The following is an 18,042-nucleotide window of genomic DNA, read 5'->3' as shown; positions in this document are numbered from 1 at the left end:
GGCTGGGAGCTTTCTTTCGGCTTGTCTGTCTCAGGAGGTAGTGTTACGCCCCTCATCCACAGCAGGTGCAGCCACTGTGGAGAGCAGCTTGGTGCTTCCTGGCAAATGTTAAAGAGGGACCACCTGGCCTGGGAATCCCACTCTAAAACTAGGGGACAGGAAGACACCCACCCACACACAGACTTCTCCACTAATGTGGACAGGAGCGCCTGTCCCAGTCACCAGAATACAAAAGGCTTTGTCTAAATCATCATTCGCCTCTGTGAGTCCACGACACTCGTGAAAACGTGCTTATGTGACTGAAAGGCGGAGTGACAGATAGGGAGTGGAGGAGGGGAGAAGGGTCCGGCAGAAGCCAGGAGCCCAGATCTCCCATATGGGAGGCAGGGTCCCAAGTACTAGAGCCATCACCTGCTGTGCTGCTGCTTCCCGAGGGGAGGGAGGGAGGGACATTAGCAAGGAGCTGGATTGGAAACAGAGGAGCCAGGACTTGGCCAGTCCCCAGTACAGGGCAGTGGGCATTGCAAAAGGTGGCTTAAAGCACTGCCCCACCTCTGTAACTGATACACACATAGGAAGACCCAGAGGAGACATCCTGTGCCCAGGAGAGGGAGGGCCGGGGGGCTTTCCCAGGTAGTTCTCTGCAGCTCATCAGCCCTGAGCTCCCGGATGTCTCAGTCTCAACTCCTAACATTGACCTGACTGTCACACCCTTCTTGCGCCTTCCAGAATGCAACCCTTCTGGCTGTTTGGAGGCCTGGGTCTCTCATCTGACCACCATGTTCTCTAACCTTCCATGTTGCCACACACCCCGAAGCCTCCCAGGTGCTCCCTGGCTGACACAATAGCATCCATGCAGAGGGGAAATTCAGGACTGTGTTGGCAGTGGCCTTCCCCGGCTCCAGGCCCAGGGACTGCCTCCTTGGCTCTGCCCAAGACAAGAACAGCCAAGTGACATCCATGGGTGTCACCAGCATGCCTCTCACGGTGGGGGAGAAGGGGAACAGCCAGGGGGAGCGCTACCTTCAGAGAGGACGCTGTGCGACCATGCAGCTGTCTGCAGTTGGCATGATGCAGTACGCACCACCCTACCCTGCCCTGTCCTGCAGAGGACGATGCTCTCAGCGGTCCAGGGCTGCTCGCATGGGGCCAAGCAGCCCTCAGCCCTCTCGCCTCAGCTTGCCTATCTGTCAGATGAGAGGAATGCGCAAGATGACCCTCCCTCTCCTCCTCCCCCACCCAGGGTCTTCTGGATTTCCAAAGTCCAGGACCCAACCACATTCCACTTTCATGAAAATTCCAGGTTAGGGGCTCCCTGATGAGAGATGAGCTGGGATGTGGGGTGGGAGGCCAGGGAGGGGTACTTCCCCAGGGCATGGGAGACCCTGGAGGCCTAGTTGCCTGCCTTCATCCCTGGGGACCAATCCAAGTCATAACCTCCACCATCTGCAATGAAAATCTAGGGCTTTGGGGGTAGGGGCCGGCCAGCAGTGTGGCGCAGTGGGTTTAGACCATCACCTGCATCCTATATAAGCACCAGTTTGAGTCTCGGCTGCCCCACTTTCAATCCCATTCCCTGTTCATGTCCCTGGGAAAGCAGCAGAAGATGGCCCAAGTGTTTGGGTCCCAGCACCCACGTGGGAGACCTAAGGTGTGCGGGGTCCTGACCTAGGGGACAGTGACACTGGGGAGGGAATTGACTCTGTCCTAGGGCAGAGGGAAACTTAGTCATGGTCCCAGGAGCAGGTGGGCAGGGACACACGTGGCTGCCCCCAGAAGGGCGGGTCATTGCATGTGCTGTGAGTAGCTGCACTGGCCGCCACCAGGACACTCACCATAGATGACTCTTTTCATGCGCCACACCCGGAGCACGATGATGAGGCTGATGGCGTCCCAGGGGTTCCGGGGCCCGTTGGCCACCGTGGACGCCACCATCGGGGCCAGGGACAGGTTGATCAGCCCCGTCAAACACCTGTGAGGGGAGGCGAACCTCAGCACCCTGGGTCTTGCCGCCAGCCCTAGAGTCAGAAACCCTGCCCATGGTCAAGGGTGAGGAGGACCCCCTGGGCTGGGGCCGTGGGTGGCTCCAGTGTTTACCTCGATTTTGTTCTCGATGTAATCCCAGATGCCAAGCACCACAATCCGCAGGACAGTCTGGGAGGTACGGAGGAGAAACAGAAAGAGAGAGAGAGGGTTTAGGGTTCTGCAGCAGCCCCCTACTTCTCCCCCACTGAGAAAATTCCAGAACTCAAGGTCAAGAGCACTCAGTCTCAGGGGAGGGTCTTCCCTACCCCCTACCACCTCACCTGCAATGGGTCAGGTGGCCCCTCTGCCTTTCCTCTTTGTGCCACTCCCCAGTGCACCCCTCACAACTCCCAACCCCATGCCAGCCTTCTCTGTGTCCCACGGTGGAGAACGAAGCCCCCGCCACCCAAGAGGGAGGCTAGGAGGGGCTCCTCGTCTTGGCTTTGATGTAACCCAGATGTGCCTGTTGTGGCTGAGCCGGTGGATGGGAATCCATGGCTCATCCCTGTGTCTTTCTGTGTCTCAAACACATACATAAACTATAAAAAAAAGAGCACAGATATGCTCTTGGGCAGGTTTTGCCCGGGGCTATCGTTGGACAGCAGGAGGAAGCCATGGGTCCCAGGATCCAGCTACAAGTGAACCTAGAGAGAGAGGAACAGCCCTTGCCACGCTCAAGTCCACACAGCGTGGAACAGATGGCTAGGGAAGGCCAGTGGCTGGTGCACGAGCGCCCCCTGGGGGCAGCCATTGGCAAAACAGGAGCACACGGACTGGTCCAGCCTCTCACAGGCATTCGCTCCCAGCTCCACCCCAGGGTTGCTGCACCCACGGGCTCAAGGGCCTGTCCTGGGCCTAGGGGAGAAATGCACAGGTGCGGGAGGTTCGTGCCCAGCTTCCACTCCTCATGGGAACAGTCTCAATAAACCCCCTTGCCAAAAACCTCTCCTGGAAATGGGTCTCCTTTAGGCTCTACCTTTGAAAGCCAGGTGTGTGTGTGTGTGTGTGTGTGTGTGTGTGTGTGTGTGTGTGTGTTTCCACCTCTCCCTGGCCCCTGCCCACAGTTCCCATGGCCCCCCTCATGGCTGCATCGCAAAGGCCACCTCAATCTGAAGAGTGCCTCCGTAGCTTCCCAGTCATCCCACTTCCCCACACCCCCTTAGCTTCCCCTTCCTGTGTGCTCGGCCAGGCTCTTGTCCTTTGTCTGTCACCCAGGACCCTGGTTTCTTTTCTTCTGGGACCCCCTGTGTCCCTGGGACCCCCTCCCCCATGGTGGCAGCCTTGGTGACTCTGGAGTCCCCAAGCCCATGGCTATGGCTTCGACTCCTCTCCTGAGTAGCTGTCCTCAGCCCAGCCAGCAGTGTCACCGCCTTGGGGGCTCAGCCAGAGGCCCTGGGGACTGCAGGGGACCCCTTACCTGCTCTCTGTCACCCCAAGTCCTTCTCCCTAACCTCCCATCCCCACTGCCCCATGATCTTTCTAAGCTAAACCGTGCCTTCCACTGGCTGGAAAAGGCTGTGTGTCCAGCTCCTTCTGGCTTGGAACCCTGGGGATCCCTTGCTGTTGCAGGCTGGCCCCAAGTCCAGGCCCCACACAGTCTTTCTGCCACCAGCTCGCCAAGTCTCCCTCCAGAACCCAGCATGCCAACTAAGCAAGTTGCCTTCCAGTGTGTGTCATGTACCCGGATGTGGGTCGGGAGACTGCTGTCTCTAAAGTTGGCCCCCTTAGCTTCCTCACTGGCCAGTTTTAGCCTCGTGGACCACCACTAAGGAAACAGCAAGATGGGGGCAGTCCAGTGTCTGATCTCTGCTTACTGTAGTACTCTGACTTACGCCAACCCCTGCTCTATTCATTTCAAAGATTTTTTTTAAAAAAAATTATTGGAAAGGCAGAATGGCAGGGAGATAGACAGAGATCTTCCATCCACTGGTTCACTCTTCAAATGGCCAGTTAGAGCCAGCAGCTTCCTCCAGGTCTCACACATGGGTGAGGGGCCCAAGCACTTGGGGTATCCTGTGCTGCTTTCTCAGGTGCATAGGCTGGGAGCTGAATGGGAAATTTGGAAATGTTACTTTGGGTAGGTTTGTACCCTGATGCCACTGCTGGGGTGCAGTCATCACAGGCTGTCCCATGTCACTTCACTTCCTATAGATGTGTCACTGAGCCACAGGTGACTGTAGGGACCTCCTCATTCTCTTTCTAAGATGTATTTGTTTTATTTCAAAATCAGTCACAGAGAGAGCGACAGAGAGAAAACTTCCATCCTCTGCTCCCAAAATGGCCACAATAGCTGGGGCTGACCAGGCTGAACCAGGAGCCAGGAACTCCATCTGGGTCTCCCACGTGGGTACAGGGAATCCAAGCACTTGAGCCATCTTCTGCTGCCTCTTTTGAGCACATCAGCAGGGAGCTGGATCAGAAATGGAACAGCTGAGACTTGAGCTGGTGTCACAGAGATTTTACGCACTTCACCCACTCCATCACCCTGGGGACCTTCTCATTGGTCTGTTACAACCCAGGTTAACAGAGGAAGTTTATACCCACAATCCCACTTGGATGTCGCTCATAGACCAGGATGCTTGATTTGCTCAGAGGTGAAATGACTTCCCCAGGGCACACTGCAGGTGAGAGCCTGAACAGGAGGCTCTCACCTGTTCTTCCTCCCTTCCCCAGGCCCACCACAATGAGGTGGCTGCCTGGTGGGAAGATGAAAGTCTGAACCCCTAGGGATACCTAGCAGTGTGGGGTGACAGAGCAGGTGTGATGGCAGGCAGGTAGCACTTACTGCTTGTACTTGGCTGGGATTTTAAAACAGTATTATTTACTGGAGAGCAAGATCTTGTATGCTGTGGCTAGCCTCCCACATGCCTGAAATAGCCAGAAGCTTAAAACATCCATCCAGGTCTCCCACATGAGTACCAGGAAAGCCAGGTACTTGAGCCAGCACCTGGTATCTCCCAGGCACGTTTAGCCGGCACAGAATGGCTGGGGCTGGAAACAGGCACGCTGACGTGGGCCGTAGGCATGCCAAGCGGTGGCTTAACTCACTGCACCATTTCCAAATCCAGCACTTGGGGATGGGTGCTGAGAAGGGGATGGCACTATTTTTTATTAGCCAAAAGTGAAGAACTTCCTCCAATCCCTATGTGAGGGTTAAACTGGGAACATCCACATGGCACACGCAACCACAGAAAAGCACGGATGGGTGGCCGTTTGGTACTGTGGTTAAGACCTTGCTTGGGGTGCCTGATGGCTCCAGACCCTGTCAAGGTTCAATCCCTGGTCGAGATGTCCAGTAAGTTTGGACCAACTCCCAGCAAGAGCCAGCTTGACCTTTTCTAAACAAGTGCATTCTGTGTTTCTAGACTCTTCTTTATATATTCAACCACAAAGCACAAGTGACAGTAAATAGGAGAGGAAAAACTGGGTGTAGGATAAGCCTTTTTCTCCCAGATTCATATTATCTATCCCCCCTGTAAGTGATGGGCACACCACACGCTCTCCCGGTGGGATGAGGGCTGACCAACTGGGCACAGAGCCTGTGTCCCAGGGAGCGAGAGAACAAGAGTCATCCCAGCTGACCATGGAGGAAGGGTGGGGCTCAGAGCAGGGTGCAACAGGGCATGGCCCCAGTCTTGGGGTCCTGCCAAGCAGTAGGTACCAGTCTGGGCATTTTCAGACTAAGAATAGAACCTGATGTGGCCACCTGCAGCTCAAGGCACACCTGTGCCGTCCTTTCCCTCCTGGGAAACTTTGGTTCTTCCTGCTAATGCAGACCTGGCCTGGAGCAGGTGGTGGCTCACACACGTGGGTTCCTATGACCCACATGGGAGACCTGCATTGAATCCCTGGCTCCAGCTTGGCTCAGGCCTAGCTATTACAGCTATTTAGGGGAGGTGGGAGAATCAGGGGATTTCTGTTTCTCTCCCTTTCAGATTCAATAAATTACCTCTTGATTCCGTTTTCCATGAGCAGTTTGGAGCTCTCTTTGCAGGCTCCCGTGGGCCAATGCACCGTCGGGGGCTGAGGGTGAACCTCAGACTAGAGCCACGAGGACATCAATAGTGCTGCCACCTAAGCCACCCTGGCACTGCAAAATGCTCAGAAGTGGCACCAAGAGGGAAGGTGACTGGTATATAAGATGATGAAATTCATGCACGTGAGGGGTTCTTGAAAATGTATGAACATGCATATTATGAGCAAACTCCAATGCACAAACTCCAACACCTTTTATCCACCCAAATTAGCCCACCTTTCAGCCCCATTTGCCATGGACTTTTGGAAGAATTTACATACAGGACATCTACACAGTTCAATTTTAGAGAAACAACACAGTTCAATTTTAGAGAAAAATGCTCCAAGCATTGGATGACTGGGAAAAAAATAGTAAATAAAAAGTGCCAGGGCCAGTGCTGTGGTGTAATAGCTTAAACGACAGTAGCCTCCCATTTGAGCACTGGTTTGAGACCTGGATGCTCCACTTCCCATCCAGCTCTCTGCTAATGCCTGGGAAAGCAGTAGAGGACGTCCCAAAACCGTGGGCCCCTGCACCCACGTGGGAGACCCGGAAGAAGCTCTTGGCTTTCGTCTGGCTCAACCCAGGTTGTTGCAACCATCTGAGGAGTGAACCAGCAGGTTAAAGGTCTCTCTCTCCTTCTTCTTCGTAACTCTGCCTTTCAAAATAAACAGTGTTCCTCTCCCCTTGAGGCGTCACAGTCCTCTGGGCCCCAGACAAAGCTCAGTAGTCTCTCTGCTGGGACAGCCCCTGAGCTCTGGCTGGGGTAGGTCTGCACAAAAGAGAGCTTGCTTCTGGGAGCCTGTGTCTGGAGCCCCTGCCATCCCTGCAGGCCCTGGGCTGCTTGCCACACCCCTCTGGGTTTCTGTTTCCTGTAGGATGCTCTGTGTACCTGCCCAGGCTGTGTGAAAGCTCAGGCGAGCTGTGAGTGGAACGTGGTTCAGGGTAAGGTGGGAGCCCCTGGGGTCCCAGCTTTTTGGGGTTGGCTGTGAGGATGAATCCCACTCACCAAGCCTGAGAAGGCTGGAGGTGATGCCCCTTGACCCACAGCCACACCCCCAAGCTATGAACCAAAAACAGCAGTTCAGAACAAGGGAGTGACATTTACTGTTGCCAGTCCCTGGGCCTGGGGTCAGTCCCTGGTCCTCTCCTAACCTGGCAGCACAGGGTGTTGAACCCAGCATTGGCCATGACTGTGTGGGTCATCCTGGACTGCTGACCCTTAGGGGTGTGGATGGTTCTAGAAGAACCTGTTGACATTTTCAGAAGCAAACACAGGACACTGGGACCTGAGCCTTCCTGTGGGTGGCGTCCCTGTCACCATGGATAGCAGGACTGCCTCCTATGCTTCTCAGGCCCTCTGGGGTCAGTGGGGCCAACTTTCTAGTGAAGCCACGGAAGCCCTCATGCCAGGTGACACTCTGGGGAGCCAGGTCTCCTTGTCACTCCACTGCTAGGCCCCAGGGTCAGGGAGCCCACTCCTCTCTGCTGTCTAGCTCCCTAGCCTGTGGGAAGCCCTCCAACTCCGGAGTGTCTCAAGTGGTTTGTCTCTGGTGGCGACAGGAAGGGACCCTGAAATAACATGGGGTCATAAATCTGGCCCAAGGACCATAAAAACCAAGCCTAGGGCATGAAGGGGTAAGAGCCGCAGCAACTGACTAGACATTTTTGTTGGCAGTCACACACACAGAACATTCCCTAAGGTCTGCATAGAGAGGCATCTGGCCACAGCCCGGGTGTCCGTGGGACCTGGTGGACAGGGTGGGGGGCAGGGAGCAGCTGCTACTCAGCTCCAGAGCCTCAGGCCTCCAAGCCCTGGACTGCAGGAGCCAAGGTGTGCACAGAGATGTGCTGTGCGTGGGAGGCCCGCTGCCCTGTCCACCTCACCCCTGGCCATACTCAGCAGCATGGCCACAAAGCCCAGCTCTCTCCTGATGTGTTACAAGGGGTTTCTGGGACTGCTTGGGTTTCGGCTCACGCCACAAAAATTCACCTCCAAGCCCTGTTCTGCGCATACTGCCTGTGGCTGCAGGCTCACTCCTGCTGCCCCGGCTCAGTCCCACTCACTGTGCAAGACACCTTGACATCACTTGTGCTGAAGCCCCGCCCCAATGCTGCCTCCTTTTTGCATATGCAATTAGGGCTCCACCCCCTACCTCATAAAGGGAAGACTGGAATTAGAGTAATGGCATATTCCATTTCCCACAACACCTGTGCATGTCCCTGTGAGCCTGAACTCCATGGGCATCTTCACATCACCTCTGCCTTCCCCTCAAGCCTGCTGACCTACACACAGCGGGGTGGGCTGGTGGCCCGTGCATTGGACCAGTCCCTGGCTCCATTAGGAGGAGCTGGTGTTGCCCAGGAGACATTCCTGTTCCCACAGGATCAAGTCCAGCTTGATCTCAACAGGAGGCCCTGTTCCCTTGTGGAGCTCAGTGCCCAGTGTCACACCCGCTTCCCTGCTGTGTGGCCTCAGGGCCTGCCACCAGGTAGGAAAGCCTGGTTTTCCCTGGTATTGGGGGTTGGAGGGGCCAGAGTTGTCACCCACCTCGGACAAGAACACGGACAGGATGATGAGGCTGATCCAGTGAATGACGCCAGTGAACTGGAAGGCGCTGGAAACTGCAACACAGGAAGGGCCCATTGGAGGGGCCACCAGCTGGCAGAGCCGGTTCCCGGGGACATTCAGAGGTGGCAGCATTTGGGTCAGAGAGCCACAGCCAACCACTTAGGGCAGCTGCCCAGGGGCCCAGGAACTGGTACAGGGGTGGGGAGGAATGTTGCACCCTGCGTGGCAGAGCTGAGAGGGCTGGGGTGGGGGGCAGGGGGTGGGAAAGGAGATGGGGTGCCAGCAGCCCAGACGGCCTCTCCCGCTGCCCCACCAGGTTCAGGGATGAACGGCAGCGGTGGGCGGGAGAAGGTGCTGGCTGTGGGTCCCGCCTGCCTCACCTTCAGCTAGTGCCCCTTTCCTGAAAGTCCCAGCCAGGGACATCTCCGCTGGCAAGGCCTGGAGCAGGGTGGCTGGAACCTAGGACGCAGGACAGGTGGGGAAGAGAGATTGCAAGGACCCAGGCAGGGGTGGCGAGGACAGAATTGCTGTGACACTCTCAGCAGCCTGCCTGCCTGCCTGCCTGGCACCCTGTGAGCCCCCTGGGAACACTGTCCAGACTGGAAGGGCAGCCCAGGGTGTGCAATCCCAGGTGCAGGTGGGGGATGCGGGGCCCCCTGGCCTTGGGCCAGTGCACCCCTTCGACCAAGCCCCGAGGTGCGGCAGATTCTTTACAGTCCCGGGTCACAGGGACACCAGTGGGAACCAAGAAGCTGAAGCCCTGAGTGACTCAAATACAAACAAAAAAACACAAAAGTCTCTCCATTATTTCTCCAGTGAATTCTTGGGCTTTAAAAAAAAATGGTTTGCATGAACACAGAGCCATAAATCTCTGGTTGTGCATTTTTATGGGATTTAACATGCCTTTTATGAGTTGCTATTGGATCTCCTACCAAGGCCAATCTCCTGGAGATTTCATATTAAGAAAAAAATTCCAGCATTGGCTAGTTCTCTATTTCACTGACCCCCCCCCACCGAAGATCCCCACCCACCCCAGCTGCAACCTGCCCCCTCAGCCCTGCCTTTCCCCAGCAGAGCAAAAAAGCAGTGGGGCCAGCAGGGCTGGCGGGAGGGGTGATTCTAGCATGGTTTAATAGAATACAGGTGGAGTGTGAAGACACTTAAGGAAGCATGAGCTGCATAAAACCCAGTGAGGACCACCAGACAGAAGCCACTGGGGTGGGGCTTGCTGGGCCCCCTCTTCTGGAGGGGGTTCAATGGCTCCTGTGGTCCCACATTCCAGTTCCCAGTGCCAGCCTCTTAACCTGCCCCACCCCTCCCCTCCCCACTGCCGCATCTCAATTTGCTAGTCCAGGAGGAATGACCACACCAGGAATCTAAGTGTTACTGGTGGTGGTCCCATAGGACACAGCTCCATTAAGCTACAGAAAATTCCAAATACTAACAAAAGTGTTTGTGTGTGTGTGTGTGTGTGTGTGTGTGTGTGATGCATACAGGAGCCCCCAGCCTTTTTTTTTTTTTTACTGTCTCATCAAGTCCCTGGTGGTGGAATGTTAGGCGGGGCCCAGCTCAAGAGACCCTCCCTTGGGTACAGAGGGGTGCCGGGCAGAAGGTGGTCCCCTTTGAAGCCCTGGGGCCAGGTGGTGGGTTGTGGGAGGGGGCCCCCTGGTGGACGCAGGTGCACATGACATATTCTCTCTGGCTACTCACAGTGGAGAAGCTTTACATCTATTAGCAGTTCCAAGGTCAGGAGAATCACCACCAATATTACACAGGCTACCAGGAAACTGTTGAGACTCGCACTGAGCAAAAATACCTGCCACGTGGCTGCTCGCTTCCCACAGCACGGCTTCAGCCAGTTAGACTTGCGGGGACACAAGCCGGGAGAGGCGGGCTGAGCTGGGCAGCCCCAGCATCTCCCAGTGGGAAGTGCCTGGACTGCTTTTCCTAGCCCTGGCTCCTGATTCCAGCTTCTGCGAACCTTAGGCCCTGGGAGGCGACAGGTGCTGACTCCAGGGGAGTGGGCTCCTGCCCTCCACCGTGGAGGCCTGGGTGGAATGTTCTGGCTCCTGGCTTTGTCCTCAAGCTCAGCTTAAGCACGGCCATTGCAGGCATTTGGGGGAGTGAATCTGTGAGTAGGAGGAACTTGTCTGCTTAGCACACCATCTCTCTTTTGGTTTCTCAACCTCTCTCTAAATTTGCCTTTCAGATAAATAAATCAATCTTAAACAAAACAACAAAAACCCAATGACACTAATTCTCAGCCACCTCCTGGTGAGTCCACGGTGCCACCGGACTGAGAGTGGCAGCTGCATTGCTGGAGTTGGGGTGGGGAGTTCTTCATGACCCAGCCATAGGGGGGCAGGGAGAGTGGGCAGGGTAAAGCTTATGACTGTTCAGGGTACCCGGCAGGAAACTGGGCTTGTTCTCGTCTTTTCTGTAAGGTTTTATCTAGATACCTGTGGCAGTGACAGACTGCAGGACAGACACAAGCTGTGGGAGCTGGCCCCCTAGAGAGAGGAAGGCCAGTTTTGGCAAGTGCTGGAGGAGTCCACGAGGGCCTGGGGGATGGTGAAGGAGGGGGCTGACAGTCACCATGGATTCATTCTTTGAATTTAAAACATGGATTTGAAAGATGGGTGGACAGGGCCCAGTATGATGGCTTAATGGCTAAATCCGCATCTTGGATGAGCCAGGATCCCATATGGGTGTCAGTTCATGTCCCGACTGCTCTACTTCCCATCCAGCTCCCTGCTTGGAGTGGAGGATGATCCAAGGCCTTGGGACACTGCACCTGTGTGGGAGACCCAGAAGAAGCTCCTGGCTTTAAATCAGCTCTGCTCCAGCTACTACAGCTATTTAGGGAGTGAACCAGTGGGATGGAAGATCTTTCTGTGTCTCTTCTCTGTAAATCTGTATTTACAATTAAAAAAAATAACTCTTGAAAGATGGGTGGACCCAGACACATTGAGATCTTCCATGTACTGGTTCACTTCCCAAATGCCAGCACCAGCCGGGCCTGGATCCAGACCCAAAGCCGGGGCTCCCTCTGGGGTCTCCCACTGAGGACTTAGCTGCCCTCCCCACCAAGGGTGCACATTAACAGTACGCTGCAATCAGTAGTACAGCTGGAACTTGGGCCAGGCCCTTTGGTTATGGGGGGTTATGCAGACACCCCAAGTGGAGTCTTTGTCTTAATTGTCACCCCAAACACTGGCCTGAGCTGACATTTCAACTAAGGCAGTAAGGGCGTGGCAATAAGGGGGGGGATAAAGCCCGCAGGGCTATCTGGGGGAGTGCCCTCCTGGCCTGGCTGAGTGTCCAGCAGGCAGGGACAGTTTGGGGTACTCTGCAGGCAAGGGTCCTCCAGGGCAGAACCTTGCCAGAGCAAGGAGGGCTCCCCCTTCAGGAAGTGGGGCGGGGAGCTTTCAGACTGCCAGTCCCTGGGCAGGTGTGGCCAATGCTGCCATAGGTTTTGCCTACCCCCCCACTCCCCATCTCCCAGGTCCCAGACTGCACCTCGCGGCCTTGGCCCCAGCCCCTGACCCACCTCCCAGGTCCCAGCCTGCACCTCGCGGCCTTGGCCCCAGCTGACTTCTGTCTCCACAATCTGCTGCTTTACATCATGTCCTGTGAGAGCCCAGGTGGATGCAATTGAAGTCCACGCGGGGAATGATGGGATCCAGGGGGCCGGAAGACCCGCATCTTCCGGGGCAGCGTTCCTCAGCTGCAGCTCCACCCAACATAACCGGGGAAGCCCCCAAGCCCCAGCGCCCAGGCCACCGACAGACACACCAGGCCACTTCAGCTACCTGCCTGTCAGGCTGGCGGCAAGTTGCAGCAAGCGCCAGTGACCCAGGTAAGCCTGAGAACCATGCCCCTGGGAGCTCGCGAGGACCTGGGTCAGTGTCAGCGCCCTGCACACCGGCTCTACCCCCCGAGCGGCTGGCTGGACAGGAGGACACAGGTGTGTTGGCAGGGGGAGGACGCCGCGGGCAGTGCTGACCCCGGAGCCGCCAGCAGAGGCGCCCCCCAATGTCCTCCCTGAGGAGCAGGTGGCCTTGGTGGGCAGATGGACATGGTTGTGTGCTAAGCTGCCTGGGAGAGAGGCCGCGGGGGCGGGAGGTCAGGCGGGGCTGCCTGCTTCTGTTTTGTCTTCAAAGGTGTTGGGTTAAACAAATCAGAGTCCAATCTAGATTATGGAAACACACTTAAAAAGGCAAACCCTCTAGCCTCTGTTGGCATGGTGTATTTGTGTGTGTGTGTGTCTCCCCCGTCCATCCCCATTATAACTCCGCGGTTAAGTCCTTGACATTCAAGGTTCTTAGTCCCTGAAATGGAGGTGTCGGCCTGTGCAGGCTTGCTGTGAAGGTGCAAAGCGTTAAAACAATCAATTCCCAGGAACTTCAGGACACGTGGCTTGCCATCCATATCAACTATGCCTGTTGGTCTGGGTGCTTGGCTTGGTCGTCTCGGGGGCGGGGTGGAGTTCCAATGTGTATTCCATTCTGCATCTAGTTATCATGTGCCCCGACATCGTTTAGGGGCACTTCATGAAACAACGGACAGAAAGGGGTAATTCAGTGATCAGCTTGGGACTTTGGTCGTTAAGTTGCTGGTTCACAGAGCACCTGGGCAGTCTCTAGCACCAGTGTCTGATGCCAACTTCCTGCTGATGCCGGCCCTGGGAGGCAGCAGGTGGTGGCGCAAGTCCTTGCTGTGCAAGAGGGAGACCCGGATAGAATTCCCAGCTTCTGTCTTTGGCCGTGTCCAATCCCGGCCATTGCAGACGTTTGGGGAGTGAGCCAGTGGGTGGAAGCTTTCTCTCTCTCCTCTTTTTGCACTTGTACAAACAAAATTCACAGGAGATGCTGATTGTCTGGGGCTGCCTCCTGGTGAGCCTGCAGCAAGTAAACTCCTAGATCTTGCTAAAAAGCAAATATAAAGACCCGGCTTCTCCAGCCAGAAACCGTGTTGTTGACCTTGATAATGTTCCTGGAAGGCAGGTCCCCCGGGCTCCCTCCCAGAGATAAAAACAGTCCTGGCCAGAAGGGTTAGGCTGATTGGGGCAGTGGGGAGGTTCTGCCAGCCCTTCCCAGGACCTCAGGGTCACCAGCCTCAGACCAAAAGGCGAGCCCAGCTTGCTGTACCCACAGGGGAAGGGCTGTGTCCAGCTGAGGTCATCAGAGCCTACCATTTGCATGCCCCAGGATGTTAGATCTCCGTGCCTCCTGGCAAATGTCATTCCCGGAAGGAACATGGCCCATGAGGCAGGAGCTGGGATTGTGCCTAGTAAGCCACGCCTATCTCTGCTCATCCCACCCTCACCCTCTGAGGACAGGAGAGCCCGCCTGGCCACCACACACCACGCACAGGGGTATCCAGGGCACCGTGGCCAGGGAGTGGCTCCCAGCTCTGTCAGCGCCCAGCCTGACTGGGGAGGGTGGTGCTCTGCAGGCTGACCAGGGCCAGTGGCCATGAGTCTGGCGGGCCAAGCCCTAGTACCTAGGTGCCCCCATAGATCGGGGAGCGTCCCCATTGCCTTCCCGGGTGACCGGGACTCCAGTCCCCTGCCCCGCCCACTGTGGCCAGCGGCGCTCTGCCGCCGTCTAGCGGTCACTCCCTGCAGCACCCTTGGTGCCTCAAGTGAAGTGGTCTTGGCCACCTAAGGTTACAAGAGAAATCATCTTATGTGTGCATTTTATTGTCTTCCTAATAGGTGCAAAGTCTTTGGGCTATAGTCCAAAGGTCTAATCTGTGCTTTCTAGTAAAAAAAAAAATATGTATTTTTGGTGGTGGGGCAGGAGGCACACTGTGACTCCCTGGTTGGAGCACTGTGAATTCTAAACTCACTGAAATAAGAGCGGAGTTCAGCTGGGGGTTGACTGTGGACGCATCAGTGAAATCTGGCACTCGAATCCCCCCACCCCACGGCCGGGGAGGGGGCCCTCACCAGTTACCCCAGGACACCCCTTGCTTTCCACTAAGGGGATGCGGGGATGCCCGAGGCAAGGCTGCTGCTGGCTTTGCTTGGGTGGGGAGCGTGCAGTCTGCACCCCTCCCAACCCCCCACCCAGGCGGGGGCTCCCCCTCAGCAGGTTCGGGTCCAGCTTCCGGCTCCCCACACCCCAAGCAGCAGCTTCCTTCCCTTCTACAGCCCCTACCCTCCCCTCCCTCCCTTATCCATTCATTCCCTGGCTTGGTCAACACCCCCTCCAGTTGCAGGAGCCCCCGGCCCCGCCCTGGAGGCACACTCGGCGAGGAGCAGAGCCGGCTGTCACCTCTGGGTGCACGGGTGCAGGTAGGCGAGGGTGCGGGGTTCCCCGAGCTGGGCCTGGAGGCGGGGTTCCCTCGGCCCGGACAGTGTGGGAAGCCATTAGGGTCACTGGGGCTGTTGTGGCCTGTTAGGTATCCCCCTGCCTCGGCCTTCTCTCAGCGCCACCCTGGCCCCCAGGTCTGGGCGCAATGGCCACCTGCCCGGACTTGGGACACTGGCCCTTCAGGAAGACTCAGCTGAGAGACTCTCACGTCCTCCTGTGACCAACACGGCCTCAGGGACGGCCGGCCCAGCTCAAATGGCACGGGGATGAGGGCCTCCAGGTGATGCGGCCCTTGGTAGAGATCATCTGGAAAGCGGGTGGCTCCCAGGCCAGCAACTGGGAAGGCTAGCGGAGGTGCGGATGGAGTGCTGGCTGCGGATGCGGACTGGACGCCCCTCAAGGCGGGAGCGCCAATGAAGGCCTCCATGGCCGCCCGGCCTGCCCCGGCCAGCGCCCCACAGTGCATTTTGGGAAATGAGGCGGTTGACGGGCAGCCCGTTTGTCCAATGGCGTGTCCCGTATTCCCGTCAGGTGACCCAATCCTAGCCACTAGGGCATGAGGAAAGAGGCTGGGTTGGCGGAAAGCTCTTTGCTGTTCTTGGAAGGAATGGGTGGGCGGCCATGGCGGCCTGGCAGATGTGAGGGAGGAAGGAGGTGCCGGACAGGCGTGGGGAGACTTGTTGCCAGGGGGACGGAGAGATGGGAGGGGTCTGGGCTTCGGGGTCTCCGGGAACCCTGAGGAGAGGTGTGTGTGGGGCGGAGGCAGCAGTAGCGGCCAGGACAGGGACACCACGGCGGCTGGCCTTGGTCCCCTTCTCCCCGTCTCCTTGATCCGTGCTCGGCGGCCCGGGCTCAAAGTGGTTGGCGAGGCCTGGGTGCCGGGGCCGGCTTCATGTTGGGGGGCCATGCTGGGTGACGGCGGCCAGGCTGGGCACCCTCGCTACTTTTCATAATGACTGGGGTGGCCAGCGAGCAGCCGGCCCGGTGGAGGGCTACACCCGCGGGCACGTGGAGGGTGATGGGGCTGGATGGGGCTCAAAGACGCTAACCTTGAAGTGAGACCACAGCATGGGTGGGAATCGATGAAACCCCACGGAAGGCAGAATTGAGAAGCATGAAAATGGCTGAGGACAGACGCTGAGAACCCGACGTTTAAATCATAAATAGAGGATGTCCCATCCCTGAAAGGTGTTGGAAGGCTCTCTCACAAAAGGAGTGGGCATTTCGGCTTGACCCTCAGCTTAATCTTGCTTTTCCGCTATGGAACACCCTTAGGGGGACAGGCGATGGCTCAGTTCTCTGGTCCCTGCCTCTCATTTGGGAGACCAGAAGGAGTTCCAGGGCCCCTGGCTTTGCCTGGATATCATGAACACAGGGGAGGTGAAGCAGCAGAGGGAAGAACTTGCTTGCTATCTCTCACTCACTTTGCTGTTGTCCAAGGCAGAAACAGGAGGACCTAGAGAATGTGGGAGGCACAGGGGACCCCGAGTGGTGGTCAGGGGCAGGTGCTGGCCACAGGACAGTGTAAGGATCCGTTAGGGACCGTGTGGCATGGAGACATCCACCATCTCAGGCCCAGGATGTGAGAAATGCTTATACCTGCCGTGGTGTGTGTGTGTCGGGGGGAACACAGGAGTGCATGGAGAAGGGGACAGAGTGAATTTTACTGGGTAAACGGGGTTCTGCAGGTGGGTGTCGCAGGCAGCCATGTGACACCACAAATGTCCTTGATGCCACTCCTGTGCACTTAAAGGATGGAGCTGAGATGCCAGCTTTCCTGCTGTGTGTGTACGAGGGTCCTTTAACAGTTCATGGTAGGCAGAATCAAGTTTACATGGGGGCAGACAAGTTTCTTCTAAACCAGGCATTGCTTTTCCTAAGGTACATTTTTCACGGTTTATTTCCTCATGTATTTTGCCACTTAAAAAAACAACTTATTTGAAAGAGCTGCACAGAATGAGAAGCAAAGAGCTCTTCCATCTGCTGGTTCATTCCCCCAGAGAGCTGCAATGGGCCACGGTGGGGCCAGGCTGAAGCCAGATTTGGGAGCTTCATGTGAGTCTCCCATATGGGTGCCAGGACCCAAACTCTTCTACTGCTTTGCCCAGGCCATGAGCAGGGAGGTGGATTGGAAAGGGAGCTGCCAGCAGGGCAACTGATGCCCGTATGGGATCCCTGCATCGGGGTAGGGCTTTAGGTGCTATATGCCCACCCCTCTCCCACAATTTTTAACTTTTTCTTGAATCCCACTGAAATGGGCATTTGGCAGGGTGGTCTAGCGGGGCGCACATGTGTTACCATGTTACCTACTGTCGCAGCCATGATGTACACGGATGTGTCACACGTGGGAGAGACTGGTGTGTCTGTGACATGGGAGGCAAGCCCAAGTGTGCTGGCATGGATTCTGGCTCCATCCTTGCCTCTCTGGGCATACAGCATCAATGCTGTCCCCACTCTGCCCCGTCCCAGACTCTAGGATCCTTTAAAACCCTGGGTCAAGGGGAGGTGGTGGTGGCGGGGGAGAGGTTGTGCTGAGTGAGCTTTGCATGGTGTGGGGGTACCTAGCCCCCCTGCCCTCCAGCAGCACCACCCATGGTGGTGGAAAGACGCAATGTCCTGGGGACTTTAGGCTCAGAGCTGCTGGGAGGAGCCCCTCCGGGTTGCCACATGCTCCCGCTGGAAAGGCCAGGCTGGGAGTCCAGGGAACTTCCCCTGACTCCAAGTCGGCAGGCAGCCAAGCTCCTCCCCCGCCATCCCCCCAGCACCTGCTTGCTTGATGTCCTTCCCCCTGGCTCCAGGCTGCAGTCTCCCCTCGCTGGCTCTGGGAAGGCCTCAGGCTGCCAAGGGGTCCCCAACTGGGAGTTCCAGCAGCCTAGGCCAGTCCCTTCCTGGGGTTGCTTCAGTGTCACCCACTTCCTGGGCATTCCTGGGGATTTAACCCTAAGCCCAGATCTGCCAGGGCCCTTCCCTTGTGTCCTCACCTACGGGGAGCATCCTGACACTGTGGAGGCCCACCTCAGAGGCAGAAAGAATAACAGCAAGGTTTCCCTCAGCTGTCTCTCTCAGGTTAGCAGGGAAACATCAGTGCATCTGGGTGCTGGTGTACACCC

General features: G+C 56.7%; 1 pseudogene; it reads right to left on the bottom strand.

Moving 5' to 3' along the window:
* The window catches only part of LOC131478848 (transmembrane protein 266-like), a 32,923-nt pseudogene that overhangs the window by 9,700 nt on the left and 5,181 nt on the right, over nt 1-18,042 (bottom strand).

This window comes from Ochotona princeps, unplaced genomic scaffold (assembly GCF_030435755.1).
Source record: "Ochotona princeps isolate mOchPri1 unplaced genomic scaffold, mOchPri1.hap1 HAP1_SCAFFOLD_135, whole genome shotgun sequence".
Taxonomy (NCBI): domain Eukaryota; kingdom Metazoa; phylum Chordata; class Mammalia; order Lagomorpha; family Ochotonidae; genus Ochotona; species Ochotona princeps.
The sequence above is the reverse complement of the archived record's forward strand: the minus strand, read 5'-3'. Positions and strand labels throughout refer to the sequence as shown.